Here is a 16,231-nt window from a genome sequence, read left to right as displayed (position 1 = left end):
GGGGGTTAGAGACCGTTCGACTAGTATATGTGTGGGGAAGGAGAGAGACCTAGCTATGTATTGAGGGAGATCGATCGACATCCATGGATATGTGTAGCAGAGGAATAAGGTTGGGAAAAAGACAAAGGTAGAGCGTCGGAGGGTTGGTTGTGGAGTGGCTTCTCACAAATGGTGGGAGAGGCCTGCTAGACAAACGGAGGGTATGAGTGCAATATCAATAAGAGAGGGCGGGGGGGATGTATGTCTATCTATGCACGTGCGTGTGAGAGACGGATTGGGAGGTATTCCTGGATGATGAGGGGAGAAGATATGGTTGTGGTAAGCATGCGTAACTACATAGGAAGATCAACCGTCGTGTGTCCGAGAAAAGGAGAGACATAACTAGCGAGGTAAGTGTATCGGTGCTTGGTGAATACGAATTATAGTCGACCTGGCTATATGTAGGGAGATCAGTTCATATACACGCCTGCATGTGTTAGAAGCAAATAAGGTCCGGAGAGGCAGACATGGGGAGAGGGTGTGGCTAGGAGGTGGTGCGAGAGGCCTACCATGTCGAGGGGGGAGGAGTGTGCGAGCATGTGATAAATGAAAAGAGGGGCAGGAGTGTGCACCTGTGTGGAATCGTATTGGACATATGGGGGCATGGACAGTGAGAAGAGAAGAGGGGAAGTATATATGTGTTTGTTGTAGGCACACTTAACTAGAGAGGTATATCGACTCGTGTGTGCCAGAAAGAAGGAGCTGGGGGCCTACACACACCGCTGGTGGACGACCTAAAGAGAAATAATGAACGTGCGCGATGGAGGGGACGCTAAGGGTGTGTGAGGGGGGCGGGCGTGTGCATGCACGATAGAAAGTTAGCGCTAGCTAGCTACAAATAGAAGAGGATTGTGAAGGTGTAAAAGACGGACAAAGATCATAATTCATTGTAAAAAAGTGGATACGGATACTTGAAGAATATATCATAATGTAGAACATTAATTATAATTTGGGCTAATGTGTGGCTTTTGCAACTCAGGTCTAAATACTTGTCATAATGTAGGGGGCGGGGCACTATACTTTGTGTGATAAACATAGTGTACGTATGGAACATGGTTTAGATTATGAATATATAGTTAGTACATCAAATGTACTATTATTTGGAATCAACATCAAGTGTTTTCAAAAAATAGAATTTGAGTTCATGTAGTACACATAGTTCATATCTATCTCTATAGTAATCATGTGGTGTGTTATTAAGGTAATACACGAATGATGGTTGAAATTGGCAACAATCATGATTGTAGATTCTTATTGAAATAGAGAAACGAATTCAAATTTAGTTCAAATTGCAGCGGTAGTATAGACATTTGGAATGCACTAACATGTCGGTATGAGTAGGTTACATGCAGTATACAGCAAGCGAAAAAAATTAATCGGACATAACATGGATTCATACTCCCTCCTTCCATCTATATAGGGCGTAATGAGATTTTTAAGACCGCCTTTGACTATTGACAAGATTAATAGTACATGACATGCACAATGTGAAAATTATACAATTGAAAGAACCTTTCACAGACGAATTTAACGGTGTGTTTTGTGTAAGTTGCATGTCATATATCATTGCTCTAATATTTGGTCAAAGTTAGCGTCGAAAAACACATTAGGCCCTATATAGATGGAAGGAGGGAGTAGCTTTGAATAGCATTTGTATAGTAAAACGGGGCAAAACTCTCACTTTTGTGTGGTGTGAATAGTTTTATTTTTCTTCGTTTTCTTTTTGGTTGAGGGAAGTGCGAATTGATTTGGTACGTACAAGTATAATATTACTACATGTTAGGCCTGTCCCTAAAATTCAACCCGCGTCTTGTTATATCCCGAAAATTCAGATATCGTGCTCACAAAACTAGCGGCTTCACAACCCGCGCCTTGCTATCCCGAAATTACAACGTGCCCGAAAACTCCCTCCAGCTGCCAAATCCCGACACGTGAAATCCCACTTCTAACCCTGAGCCGAAAGGGCCGCTAGTTCAAATCGGTGGGGGGTACTTTTGTAACACACCCTACATTTTGGACAAGCGCGTCCCTAAGTCATGCTTCACCCCCTCCCATCGCCCCCTTTTCGCCATTTGAAATCCCAGGCCGCCATAACCTCTCCGCTCCAGCCGCGAAACCCCACCCTCCTCCGTCCGCCACGTCACCGCTGCCTAGCCAGAGCCTCTTCCCCAATGACGTCATCCACCGCAACAGCTCGACGTGCCTCGTCCACCTCCCCGGATGAGGATCCGTCGTCCATCTCGCCGTCCCACCAGTTCAGCCGCCCCGTCCTCCACCTCCAAGGAGCTGCTCCGACGATCGCCTCGTCTATCGCGGCTGCTCCATCCCCATAGCGCCGCCTTAACCTGCTCCACCGGAACCGCAACATCCTCACCGACTCCTCGGACGAAGCCGAGGCCTACTCCGCACCACCAAAGAGGTTGTACACTCATTGCATCGCACCTTCTCCTTAACTCGACCTCCCGGCGCTGACGGTGTTCCATCCCGCACCCCCATGGAGCGGCTACCTTGAAGCCGGCGCCGTGGGTCACATCTGCACGGCGGCTCTCCCCCAGTGCGAGGCCCCTACGTCGGCGGCGTCCATACCAGCCGGATCTGCTGCTGCTGCTCCAGCTCTCGCTCGCTCGTTCGCACTACTGCTGCTGCTGCTCCGGCTCTCGCTCCATCGCTCTCTCACCAAGCTGCTGCTGCTGCTCTCCCCCTCGCTCGTGCTGCTGCTCTGCTCCGATTAAGCCACACTTCAGTCGACTGAATTGACTTTTGGGTCAGTCGATTTTCAGGGGTTGGGGGTGCTCGCCGGAGTTAAGGAAGAACCACCCGCGGCGGGGACGGGGGCTCGCCGGAGAGGTACCCCACTATCTATCTTAGTTTTCAGGGCGGGGGGTGGGGGGCCTAAAGGGCTGGCCGGGGCGGCGGTGGCGAGTTGTTTCAGGGTGGCGACGCGGCGCTGGGGCCGGCGGTTCGGCCGGTGGTGGCTGGCGGCTCAGGGGGGGTGCAGGTTGAAGATGAACTGCAGGCCCTCCCTAAACTACATGTCAAGTGCCTCTCTGCTACCATTGCGTTCAGTTTTGACAGTAGCATTCAGATTCCACAGTAAATTTCAGTTTCGACAATTAAGTTTAGAGTCAACAGTTTTTACCTCATCTGTTGTAGTCAGGTGGTTTTTGGTGATGTTAATTTTACATCCATTTTACATCATCTACTGGAGATGCTATTAGAATCCCACTTGAGATTGACGATGTCTGTCTTGTGCTGCTTCAACCTCGATGTCTTACGGCTCACCGGAGCTGCTCCAACAACAGAACGATCCATCACAACAGAGCAGTGCCCTGGACGCCGTCTACAGATTCCTTAGATCTTCCTCCACACCTCCGACAGCCACCTCTGCCTTAACTACTTCAGCGACCAACCCAATGATGCTGAGGTTGACACGGCTACAGCAAAGAGGTTGTACACTTGTTGCATCACTTATTACTATGCATTCACATCGATCCATTAGGGCTATTTTGGTTCAACGGAAAAACATAGCAATCACTACTGGAATCAGCTTATTTGTCGCCTACCAGTCCTTTGCCGTCAGCTGGCGGACGGCAAAGAGGCACTTTGCCATCTGCTTGCAAAAAACAGACGGCAAAGAACTGACAGACGACAAAGATGCCAGTTGCCATCAGCCAATTATTTGCCGTTTGCCAGCAGATGGCAAAGAGGTGGGGCTATCTCTTTTTTTGCGGGTACAAAGAAAATCGTTGACCCCCGCCTCCTCTCTCTGTCTCCCCTCTCTCCGCATGGCCCCCACCTCCTCTCTCTCTCCCCTCTCTCTCTCCCACTCGTCTCTCCCTCTCCCTCGCGCGAGCACCTACGGCGGCCGATTTCGGCGAGCTCCGATGGGATTCGACGCCGCCCAGCACACCCACGTGACCCCCTCGCCCCGCTCCTCCATCCCCTCCGACCAGATCTGACTCGCGCGTCCTCCAGCAACCACGCGTGACCCTCCCCTGCGGCTAGGGTTTCGGCCACCACATCGCCGGCGTGGCTCCGGTGTTGCTCCGGTGACTCAGGTGAGTCTCTTCACTCCTCCTCGTCACATCCATCCCTCTCTTTCTCACCACGTCGCATCGCGTCTCCTCTCCCTCACAGATCCATCACGCCGTGAAGCCATGGACGGGAAGGACGCCATGGACGGGAAGGACGCCGTGGAGGACGCAGCTCCACCACTGCCCCAACGCCATCCAGGTCCGCCCCTTCTCCTCTCCTCCCCTCTTGGATTTCTTCTTTTCCTGCCTAGCACCCGTCCACTCAAGTTCTAAACCAAACAAGAAAAATTATCAATCTTGTTTTTGCTGCATATGCAATAATGGTTGAAGAGGACTCAGTTGTTCACTTCTAGAATTGTGCCATAAATCGGTTTACTCTGCTTGAGGGCTGCCGTGGTTAGCTCGATTTGATAGGGTCCTTACTACATATGCTGCAGGGATTTAACTTGACTTGTTAATAATGAGTGTCAATCAATCAAACACAAGGAAACTATAAATGCTTACTATTTCGTATAGTGATCGTTGTGTTGTGTATAGGTAAAACTTGTGTTGTCCTTATCTACTTCGGAGGCATCATCATGTGTTGTCAATTTAGTTTCTGCCATGGTTTTGGTTTGGTCCTGCTTATGCCAAATCGATCATTCATTGCTTCTGAACACTCTACCTTTAATATTTGCTTCTGTAAAGCTGGCCTTTCTTCTATTGAATGGAGTGTTTGCTTGCTATGCGGGAAAAGTAGCTCATTCATCACTGATTTGGCATGTGCAACCAAAGTGGACGGACCGCATTTAGGTCCGGTCACCGTGAGGATCCTCTGGGGCTGCTGGATGTGTCGTGGCGCGATGGTGCCCCTGGGTGGCGCCTCCGTGCTGCGGTGCCCCTGGTTGGCACCTTCGTGCCCGTGCTCTCACTGGTGCCGCCGTTGTGGTGCTCTCTGGCAAGCTCCGGCTTGTTGTGGTGGTGTTGGTTGTGATGCTGGTCACACCATAGTGATGGTGTGGCTGCATCCTGCTTCGACTACAACTCCTTTTGGTGAGCTTCTCCTTGCTCCCCTCCTGATCTCTCTAATGCATAGCTCTTGATCTTGTTGGATGTGAGGCTCTATTAGCTGTGGTTAGCTGCTGTAGATGAGCATCAACTTGTATTGGAGCTCTCTGTGATGGATTCTTGCTGTGTCAGGGTTTTGGTCAGTGACCATCTATGTGTATTTGTGAAGTATATATACTCTTGTACTGCTCTGTTCTGTGTAGTTGATCCTGGAGTTGTTACTTTGGTCAGTTACTTTACTCATGAACGGATACTCACTTTTTCTTAGTTATTTTACTTCTAATACTGATATGAACATATACCACTTGGTTTGGCTATTCCAATTTGTCTCTTTCTAATAGCGTATGAACAGATACTATACTTGGTTTTGGCTGTTACTTTCCTAGTTTTCTACTGATAAGACAGATACTACATCTGATTTGGGCAGTGATGCTGGTCTGAGCCCCCCTCTCTTAGGCTTAATTTACATGTGACTATCCCTGTGCTGTGATGAACTAGCCCTGGCACTTCTAGGCTATCTGAGCACATAATCCCTCAAGTATACCTTGAGGTCTTCTGTAGCTCTCCTTAATAGTTATCTCTTCTAAGCTGGTGGTGGTTTGATGTGTTGGGACTTGGTCTGGTTGGCTGGTTGTGATGTATATCTCCTCCTGGAGCTTTGTTTATGGCATTGCACAGTGACATGTACCTATTGTCACTAGACAAAACCGATTGTGGTGATGAAGTCAAATATTTGGCTTTAATCACTAGTTTTTAGTTGGCTTAATTCCTGGAGCTAGTACTGATAGTGGTCATTGTGTTGGCATTTAGCTTACTACTAATTGTGGTGGCTTCTTGATTGGGTCCTTGGCTGGTTCTCTTCTTTGGCTCGTTGGTATTGGTTTACTCTATTTGGCTTTCTAATTAAGATCACTTTGAAAATCAGGATCTTAACTAAGATTATCTTGATCTCAAGTACTGGCTCCTACAGCATTGCATTTCACCAAGTGAAATGCTACATTTCTACTCCTAACCCATTCTCTCTTTCTTAGTGTTTTTGTTATGCAGGTTGGAAGAAAAGAAGAAGATCCAGAGAAGATCTTAGTAATAAGATAGTTTTTAGGAAAATAGATATTTAGTTTTAGATCATTCCTTGTAATATTTGTTGGATATGTGTTCATGGATATGTGTTGGATATATATGTGTTCATGACTATATATTGGTAACATGTGTTGGATATGTGTTCATGGATATGTGTTGGATATATATGTGTTCATGAGTATTGGTAATATGTGTTGGATATGCTATATTGGTCATACATATAGTCTGTGTTTGATTTTCTGTGAAAATGAATTGATATAAGAAGAAACAGAATTAATGCCTATTTGGTCTCTTTGCCATCTGCCAACAGATGGCAAAGAGCCTGCAGCCTTTGCCGTCTGCCAGCAGATGGCAAAGAGCCGTGCCCTTTGCCGTCTGCCAGCAGATGGTAAAGAGTCATGCCCTTTGCCGTCCGCCACTGACGGCAAAGGCCTCTTTGCCGTCCGCTGCAAAAAACAGACGGCAAAGAAGGCCTTTGCCGACACTGTCTTTGCCGTCGCTGTTTGCCGTCCGCCATCCTAGCCTTTGCCGTCCGCCATGGCTGATGGCAAAGTACCAGGTTCCTGTAGTGAATAGGGAATTTTCCAATGGCACTCTATTATTCTATTATTCATGCATTTTGTTGAAAGGAATGAAGCAAAACATCCACCTGGACCTACTTTTCAAAATCCTATGCAGGCAAACAATAGCAAGTGCATTAGTGCCAGAATAACATTCTAACTATACACGCTTTCATATGGTTTCACTTTATTTTGGCCATGTTTCTTTGCATTCCTCTACTCTTACAATTCCTGTAAACCAAACACCCAAGTTGACAGAAATCCTGTGTTTACAAATGCTCTGTTTACCATGTGCATTTTCCTATCCTATTCCGGTGTTTTTCCTATCCTTGCGTTTTAAGAATCATGCAAGCTAAATGAGCCCTTACAGAATTACTTTAGTTACAGGTATGTGTCGAAGGGAACTTTGTGTGGTTTGTCCTACTCCTGCCGCGACGTCGTCCACCTCACCTGAGCTGCTCCATCGACAGAAGCATCCACCAAACTAGACATCACGACTCTTGACTGTGTTTTGCCACCTCAGATCTCCTTCCCTGCCGCCGGCACCCACTGCAACGGCATCAGCATCATCGACTCAGCAGATGAACCTGAGGAGTACACGGGTCCACAAGAGAGGTCGCACTCTTTTGTTTCTGCTTATGTTATGCATTGCTTAAACTTACCTGCTACTTTATCGTCCTATTCAGCTCTTGGACTCCCAAGTCAGGTCCAAATTAATGTTCAAACTTGAGTTCTAAATTAGTTGTGGGGCACATATCGAGGCAGCAATGAATAGTATGTCTGTGTAATATCTGGTTCACCTAGGGTATGCCTATGTTGTTCATCTTGGGTGGGAAACAAATAGTAAAGCAATCATCATCTATCTTTTTATTAATTTAAAGCAGTCATCAGCCTGCTATCATTATTTTTGGATCCATCCACTGGTTGTTACCATCACTCTAAATTTCTACATGCTCTCCTTACATAATCTCACCATATTTTTTCGTATGCATGTCAGATATTGTACACAGTCATGTTGAACATGTAGAGAAAAAGAGAAGAGTTTTGCACGGCAATACAATGTCACGCAGACATTGCTCCATGGTGGGTTCAATGGAAAACCCTCCCCACCCCTCTCCAGATTGTAATCCAGAGGAAGATATCTGTTCTGAGGCGGATTCAGACGCCGCTGACCACTCCTATTTACCCCCCAAGTTGTTTGCTCTACCTTGGCATGATGATGTTAGTCATATCATGCATATGTTGCCTTGCAGTGCCTACTTTTGACATCATATATGTCATCTGCTTAGTTTAGACATGTTCTGCAATGCCACCTGTTTAGTTTCTGGGAATTATGTCATCATATATGTCATCATATATGGGAATTATGCAGCCTCATGTCTTTTAGCCGACCATAATATATGTGAAATGTGCAATGCCATCCTGTTTAACCAGGCATCATATATTTGAATGATATCTTGCCCATCCTTTTATTCATTACATTTCCATTTGTCGACAATGTTTGTACATTAAACTACTCTTCCTGTGAATCAGCCATTTGGGTGGGAGATGGAAAAATCTGGAGTGAAAACAAGGCCTTCAGAGCAGAGAGTGCTACCTGTCGAAGCAGATCTCTTGTTGGGTCCTGATAGCTCCTCAGAGATGGATTCAGAGACAGATGACCAGTCCTATTGCCCCACTGAGGTGTATGCTCTAACTTGGCACGGTTATACTGCTCATATCATGCATACGGTGTCTTGCATTGCATAGTTTAGACATCATATACACAATATTCAACACCATGTTCTTAGTTCAGACATCATATCGAATGCCCTCTGTTTAGCATATAAATCACATATGTGAATTAAATGATGCGATCCTGATTACTTAGATAACATGTAGGTGAATTATGTCATGCGATCCTGTTTAGTTATTCATCATATCTTTGAATTATGTTATGCTATGCTATCCAGTTTAGATAGACATCATATATGTGAAATTATGTCATGCTATCCGTTTTAGTTAAACAATATACATGTCAACTATTTCATGCCCTCTTTTTTCCACACTATCTATTGCATCTGTCTCTCATACAATGTCTGTACATTCAACTATGTTTCCTGTTTATCAGCCATTTGAATTAGAGCGGGTGATGCCAGTATCTAGCGGACTAAAAACACGATCTTCAAATAAAACAGTGCTACCTCTTGGTGTAGATAGCACACCGGTTGTACATGCACAAGAACGAACCCTACCACACATAACCCAAACTCTCGCAGATTGTACCCCTACTGCGATGGACAGAGAACCAGCTTCACCCAATCTAACCCCAACCCCAGCCGATAGTAACCCAGTTCCTATTGACACAACACCATCTCCACCATAGAGCTCCCAAACAAGAGAAGTTAGTAAGGCAACTCCAGTGCCCAAAGGGCTAATACTATCACGACGAACCCCAACTCCACCAGTTAGTATGCCTATTCCTGTGGAGGAAGCACAACCAGCTAGTCATAGTTTAGCATCTATCGCATTTGATGTTGTTAAATCATATGTGCGTATCTTCCCATCTTGGAAATATTATACTGAAGATGAAGGAAAATGCCAGTTGCAGGTGTTTGTTCAGGAGTTATGTGTAAGTAATGTTATTCATGGCAATTACTTTGCTTCATCCCATACATCCTACCTCCATGATGGTTATAATACAACAAATTTTCCCATTTTTCTCTATAGAGAAGGACCGATTTGGAAACTCGGGATGAGGTAACATGTGCTAATACCTCTACTATCTTCAAGAATGCTTGGTGGCAGTATCGAAATTACCTAAAGAAAACGTACTTCACCGGTAAAGAAACTCATCAAATTCTCTTACGTTCTCCTGAGACACATTTACTGGACGATGACTGGGAACGCCTTATTCTGCACTGGTCCCGAACCAAGAATGTGGTAAGGTCTATGAGCTCATTTTATATTTTTAAGTATTATATTCTTGCGTCTTACTGTACTCTATTCATGTAGAACAAGTGCCTAAACCTGAAAAACAATTGTTCTAATTTAAGATTCCATTGCTATCATAGTTCAAAAAAGCGCTAGGCATTAATTGTGCATTTTGCCACCGCCTTGCGCTTTACTGACCAAAGCGCATGCTTATGCACAGTTATGCACAGATTAAGCGTAGTTATGCGCAATGCATTTTGCCAACGCCTAGAGCCTAGGCGCGCTGAAGCGCTCGCTTAGGCGCGCCTTTTTTAACTATGATTGCTTTGCTCTTGTATCACTGTATTTACTCATGCAAACTTATTTTTAAATTGAAGGATCCAATCGAAACTCCAATGGCACAGCAGGTATGTTCACGCATGTTTCTTTAAGAGGTTTGCTCTTATCAATAGCTCTTTTGATTTCAATTTCAATTGTGTATACAGTTGACTTTCATATCATGCACATTACTAGCATCACAATAGAGCCAATAGTGTTGTTGTACATGTAGACCCGTGGTACCCATCTGAAATCTTGTTGTGCCGTGTAGTTTCCCACGCTTTGTATTCTTTCACTGCTGCTTTGTGTTGAACTGATATGATATGAACTGTGTCTCTATTTTGATTTGGCAAAACAATGCAGTGACCATAGGACATAGATATATGTTTGTTTGATGCTTTTATTATGCTAGTACTTGGCAATAGAAGACTTGGTAGTTTAATCCTGTCCACCTTACTAGTGAACTGGTTCACCAAAATGAGTTTCATATACTAGTACATGCTAAACTTGTTATGTGTCTGCTTGTTTCTTCTTTTAGAGTGCTGATAGAATATTGGGGAAGAGTGCCTTATTAAGCAATGGTAAAGGAAGTAATGCAGATAAGGTTCAGGATAGTGACACATCCTTGTTGGTCTCCTACAAAGCTGATAAAACAGCTAAGGAAGGCTATCTTGAAGACAGTGAGACAACCCCAAAGTCCTGTCTTGGTTTAGTGCTCGAGTTACTGGCCACTACCGCTTGCACAAGCTATTCAAACTCATTGTCTGAATTAGTTCGGTTTCTTGAGTCTCAACTACAAGCTGAAAGACATCGATTAGTTGTGCTGCGACAAGAAGCGGAAGGACGGCGGAAGTCCCTGGAGCATTCAGATGCATACTTTCTGGTGCAACAGCAACCGTTGGAGGATTTTAGCGCCAAACAGGACAAAGCTAATCAGCTCGATAAGCTTATTGCCAGCATGGTGGATACCCAGGATAACGTTTCTTGAGCTCTTCAGAAGTTGTTTCAGTTATGATCTTGTTTTGCTGCCGCGTTTATTTGCACGGGTGGCCAATTTTGATGGCCAGTGTATGTAATGTGCTTCTTTGTTCCCTATATTTGCACTGGTGGCGAACTTTGATGCCTAGTGGATGTAATATGTGTAATAGCGGTAATAGGCTAGCGTTAATTTCTTGCTTATTTATTTCCTTATTATCTTGTTTTGTTGTTTGCTTGTAGTCACACAATAGCCTATTTTTGGTAACTACGCCAAAATAATCATGGCAACACACGGACTGTTGTAACCATGGGCCTCCTACAGGCCGTATGATCCATGGGCCTTCTTCCGGCCGTAGGATCCATCGGCCTTCTATACAGGCCTTAGGGTCCATGGGCCTTCTATGGGCCGTTGAAAGTGCGTTATGTCGACTAGAGGGGGGGTGAATAGACGATTTTTATGAATTCTTCACTGAGGAATTTGCCGGTGAGGAAATTCCTTAGCGAAGAACTATTAGCAGCGGAATAAGTACTCAGAAGTAAGCATAACAGAATACACGCATGGTCATCATGATGAAATGAAGACTAGCACAGAGTACAGAAAGCGTAATCACAGGATAACACAAGATGAAGACAAACAGACTGAAGAAATTGAACTGAGGAAATTGAGAAAGTCTTCAGTCAAAGTCTTCAAACATAGATATGAACAAACACTCAACACAGTAATGAGGAAATGAAAGGGTTGAGGAAATAGAACCAGTTAGGTTGGTGAAGACAATGATTTGGTAGACCAGTTCCAACTGATGTCTCGGTTGTACGTCTGGTTGGAGCGGCTGAGTATTTAAACTCGAGGACACACAGTCCCGGACACCCAGTCGCTGAGCACGCAGCTCAGGACACCCAGTCCTCACCGTATTCTCCTTGAACTGAGATCACACAGATCCCGTCCAATCACTCGTGGTAAGTCTTCAGGCGACTTCCAAACCTTCACAGACTTGGTCACTCGGCGATCCACAATTCCTCTTGGATGCTCTAGACCTTGACGCCTAACCGTCTGGAAGAAGCACAGTCTTCAAAGGTAACAAGCGTCGGATCCACGCAGGATCAATTTCTTCAGTGATGCTCAATCACTTTGGGGTTTGTAGGTGTTTGGGTTTGGGATTTCCTCACTTGATGATTTTCGCTCAAAGTCCTCGGAGGATGGGTTGCTCTCAAATGACAAGTGTCAAGTTCTCTCGGAGCAGCCAACCAGCTAGTGGTTGTAGGGGGCGGCTATTTATAGCCTAGGGAGCAGCCCGACATGATAAGACATAAATGCCCCTCAATGATATGACCGTTAGGTGGATAAGATATTTTGGGACAGCTGGCGCGCAGCACAGCAACGGTCGGAAATTTGACTCTCAAATTCCTCAGGGCTATCATGTTCCTCACTGTGTAGGTAATTCGCACTAGCGAATTCCTAACTCCTCAGTCAGAACAAATTCATCAGTGACCAGAAGAACTTCGTCTCTGTCACTGAAGAAAGTGGCTGAACTGTATGAGATTTCCAAAGGCTTCACTCGAAGGGATTGGTAGGTGTAGGATTTTGAGTTGAGCATCACATGGAAATTTTTCCTTAGTATTTCCTCGACCCCCTTTAACAGTATGGTGTTTCCTATGACTCAAGAAGGAGAAAATGAAACTACGAAAACAAAAGTATTCACGCTTCATGTTCCACAAATGAATACCAAGTCTTCAAGGTCACACCAATTTCTTCACTTTCAAAGTCTTCAGAAAGTCTTCAGAATGTCAAAGTCTTCAGTTGAAGAACTTCATTTTTAGGGGTCGACTTTCTCTGTAAATATCAAACTCCTCATAGACTTATAGACCTGTGTACACTCACAAACACATTAGTCCCTTAACCTATAAGTCTTCAATACACCAAAATCAATAAGGGGCACTAGATGCACTTACAATCTCCCCCTTTTTGGTGATTGATGACAACATAGGTTAAGTTTTCAACGGGGATAAATATATGAAGTGTATACACTGATATTGAGGAATTTGATTAGAAGATATAGAAGAACTCCCCCTGAAGATGTCCATAGTGAGGAATTTGCTTTTGAAGCATTGCACATTTGAAGAGTTGAATCATGGAGATCTCCCCCTATATCTTGTAATTCATACACGCATTTGATATATAATATGAAGAATTTGAAATGCATGATGAAATATGGTGCCTGATGAGATTCAGCATGCGTGCAATGTCTTTAACGAGGAAATAAGCATGCAGAGCATAATGCAACAAAAGTATCAGTGCACCATCGGGTTTAAGATTACAACTCGATCCAAATAAAAGTCTCAGAAGAATGAGAGTTGTAACTTAAAAATGCCCTTAATATAGACCCGCTTGAAGACTAACTCAGATTTCTCCCCCTTTGTCATCAAATGACCAAAAGGATTGAAACTGAGGACTAACGCCCCTGAAGAATTTCAAGTCGATGGAGGAGCGCCAGCGTTGTCGGGGTTGTTTGTTGTAGTAGGGCCTGCCGCAGTGTCCTCCAAATCTTCATACTCATCAGTGTCCCGCGATGAAGAATAAGAGCTGGCCACCAAGGAAGGAACTTTGACCTTCTTGAATTTCTTCGGTGGAGGTGCAGACCAGTCAAATTCTTCCTTGAGACCCATATTCTTCAGATCTGCAGCACTGTAGACATGAGAGAGAACATCCCAGGTACGGTTGAAGGTTTCATGGCGGTAGTAGTGGTTCTTCTTCACTTCATTGTGTGTTGAGGTCATGTTGTGAAGAATTGAACCAAACTGACGCTTGACCCATTTATGATTGCGATCAACCTTCTGATGAAGACTGAGGAGTAACTCACGGTCAGTCATCACCCTGGGTGCTGTGGCTTGAGGATTTTGCTTGGCTGAGGTATTTGCGGCAGAGTCATGTGTGGCAGAATCATCATTGGTAGAGTAAGATGCAGCCTTGCGAAATTGACCATCCAATGGACGAATGCCTTCATCGATCACAGCAGCGGCCTTGCCTTTATCATCAGCTGATGAAACTGTCCGTTTGAGTACTTCAATGGGAGGCAAGTAGCTACCATGGTTCAGAGTGTCAGCTTTGTAATTCAGTGAAGATCTTGCCCTGATGAATCTCATAATCCAAGCAGCATAGGGCTTCAGCTCAAATGGTGACATAGCAATATTGGCCAGAGTCCTCATGAAGAAATCATGGAAGTTTATGCGAACGCCATGAATGATGTTGAAAAGCATATTCTTCATGATGCCAACGACTTCTTCATCATTTGAGTCGTGACCTTTGATTGGCCTCATTGTCTTCGTCAGAATTCGATAGACAGTCCGAGGCACATAGAGTAATTCCTTGACGAGGAATTTGGTTCGTGGGGCCTGCCTTGGCTTCAAAGGCTTCATCAGCACTTGCATATAGTGATTTGAAAGTTCTGGTTCGTTGTAGATACAACGAGCATCATCAAGTGGAGGACTGAGTGGTAGAGCACGAAGCAATTCAGTTGCAGGTGCCTTGTAGTGAGTATTTTCAGACATCGAGTCTAATACCCATGAGTTCACGTCTTCAGCATCTCCGGTGATGTGCAGAGTTGCATAGAATTGAAGAATGAGTTCTTCATTCCAGTCACAGATATCAATGCAGAAGTTTAGAAGTCCTGCGTCGTGAAGAACACTGAGGACTGGCTCAAAGCCGGGCAGAGACTCCATGTCCACATGAGGAATATGTGCATGATCGAAGACTTTGTCTTTGTTGAAGAGCACTGAGGAATAGAAATTGGCTTAGCTGGCAGTCCAGAAACGCCTCTTCCTTATGCGAGCAGAATCATATGGATTATAATCAGTGAAGAATACATGCTCGGCAAAGAAATCTTCAGCCTTGAACTTCTGTTTGCTTGAGAACGGATTTTTTTGCTTTGGCAGAGGGGTGTCAGTGAGTTGCATCACCACCTCAGGAATCGCTAGCTCAGGTTCTTCAGGCTGAGGAATTTCTTGTTCCTCAACAGGTGCAGTCTGAGGATCAGCAGCAGCAGGTTCATCAGCACTAGTGGCTGGAATTTCTTCATGCACAGAGAGAGTGGGTTGAGTTTCTTCAGAGCCCATTTGAACTGTTGGTGCAGGGGACTAAGGAATCTGTTGGATCGGGGTGAAGAGAGGAGTATTGGGATGCTGACTTTCCCAAAAGTCATCATTCATCACAGGTGTGGTGCACCCAATATCCACATCTTCATCTTCAATTTCCTCAACACCAGCCTCTTCAGCTGTGAACTGAGGCATAGGTGAGAAAATGATTGGCGTTGAAGGGATTGCGTCCACTTCAATTTCTTCATCAATCTGCTCTGACGAAGCAGCAGAATGATGTTCTTCATCAGATCCGATTGGGATCTCATAGTCTTCTCCAAAAGGAACAAGGTCCTTTGATGGCATGGAGGAAATTGGAACAGCATCAATTGTATTTTCGAGTGAGCTGGTCATTGGCTTCATTTTCTTCGCAGCCAAAGAATTTGACATAGCTGATGCCTTCCTTTTCTTCACTGTAGCTCGCTCTGCAGCCTTGGTCTTCTTCACATCAAATGCACATGGAAGAATTGGAGTTGGTGTAGGTGCAGATGGAGCTGAGGAATCTGGTGGATTTTCTTCAGGCGCAACTGATGCAGTTGCCCTGACTTCTTCAGTTTCTTCAGGCGCACCACTTGTGGATGCCCTGGCAATTTCTTCAGTGGCTGGAATGGGATCATCAGCCCTGGAACTAGCATTTTCATCAGCAGCCTGAACTTCATCAGCGGTGCTGGCATGTTCTTCAGTCGGCTGAGCTGAGACTTCAGCCTGAGGAATTTCATGTTGAGTTGGAGCAGCAACATTGGTGAATTTCTTCATCAGCTTGACGAATCTGACTTTGGCTCCTTGCCAATCAGCATAGTAGGCATCAAAATCCTTGCTGAGGGCTTGAATTTCAGACTGATCCTGGAGAAGTTCCTCAGGTGTCATTCTGACAACGTTTTTCTTCAGGAGCTTCTCCTTTCTGTATTGAGCTTTCTTAATCTCTCTTGCCTTTTCAAACTTCCATTTCTCTTCAGTGATGAAATGGGTCATCATATGACTTTGACCAGCGGTCAGATGAAAATCAGGCATGGGGGTGTTTGGATCCTTGTGCCAGAGATCAATATAATCGAGGATTTTCCTCGGATCCAACAGCAGTGGCACAAATGTACCTTTGGCTCTAGCGGCCTTCACCTGTCTGTCTCTGATGATTTC

The sequence above is a fragment of the Triticum dicoccoides genome, chromosome 5B, assembly GCF_002162155.2.
Source record: "Triticum dicoccoides isolate Atlit2015 ecotype Zavitan chromosome 5B, WEW_v2.0, whole genome shotgun sequence".
In the NCBI taxonomy this organism is placed as follows: domain Eukaryota; kingdom Viridiplantae; phylum Streptophyta; class Magnoliopsida; order Poales; family Poaceae; genus Triticum; species Triticum dicoccoides.
Note: the sequence above shows the minus strand (reverse complement) of the source record.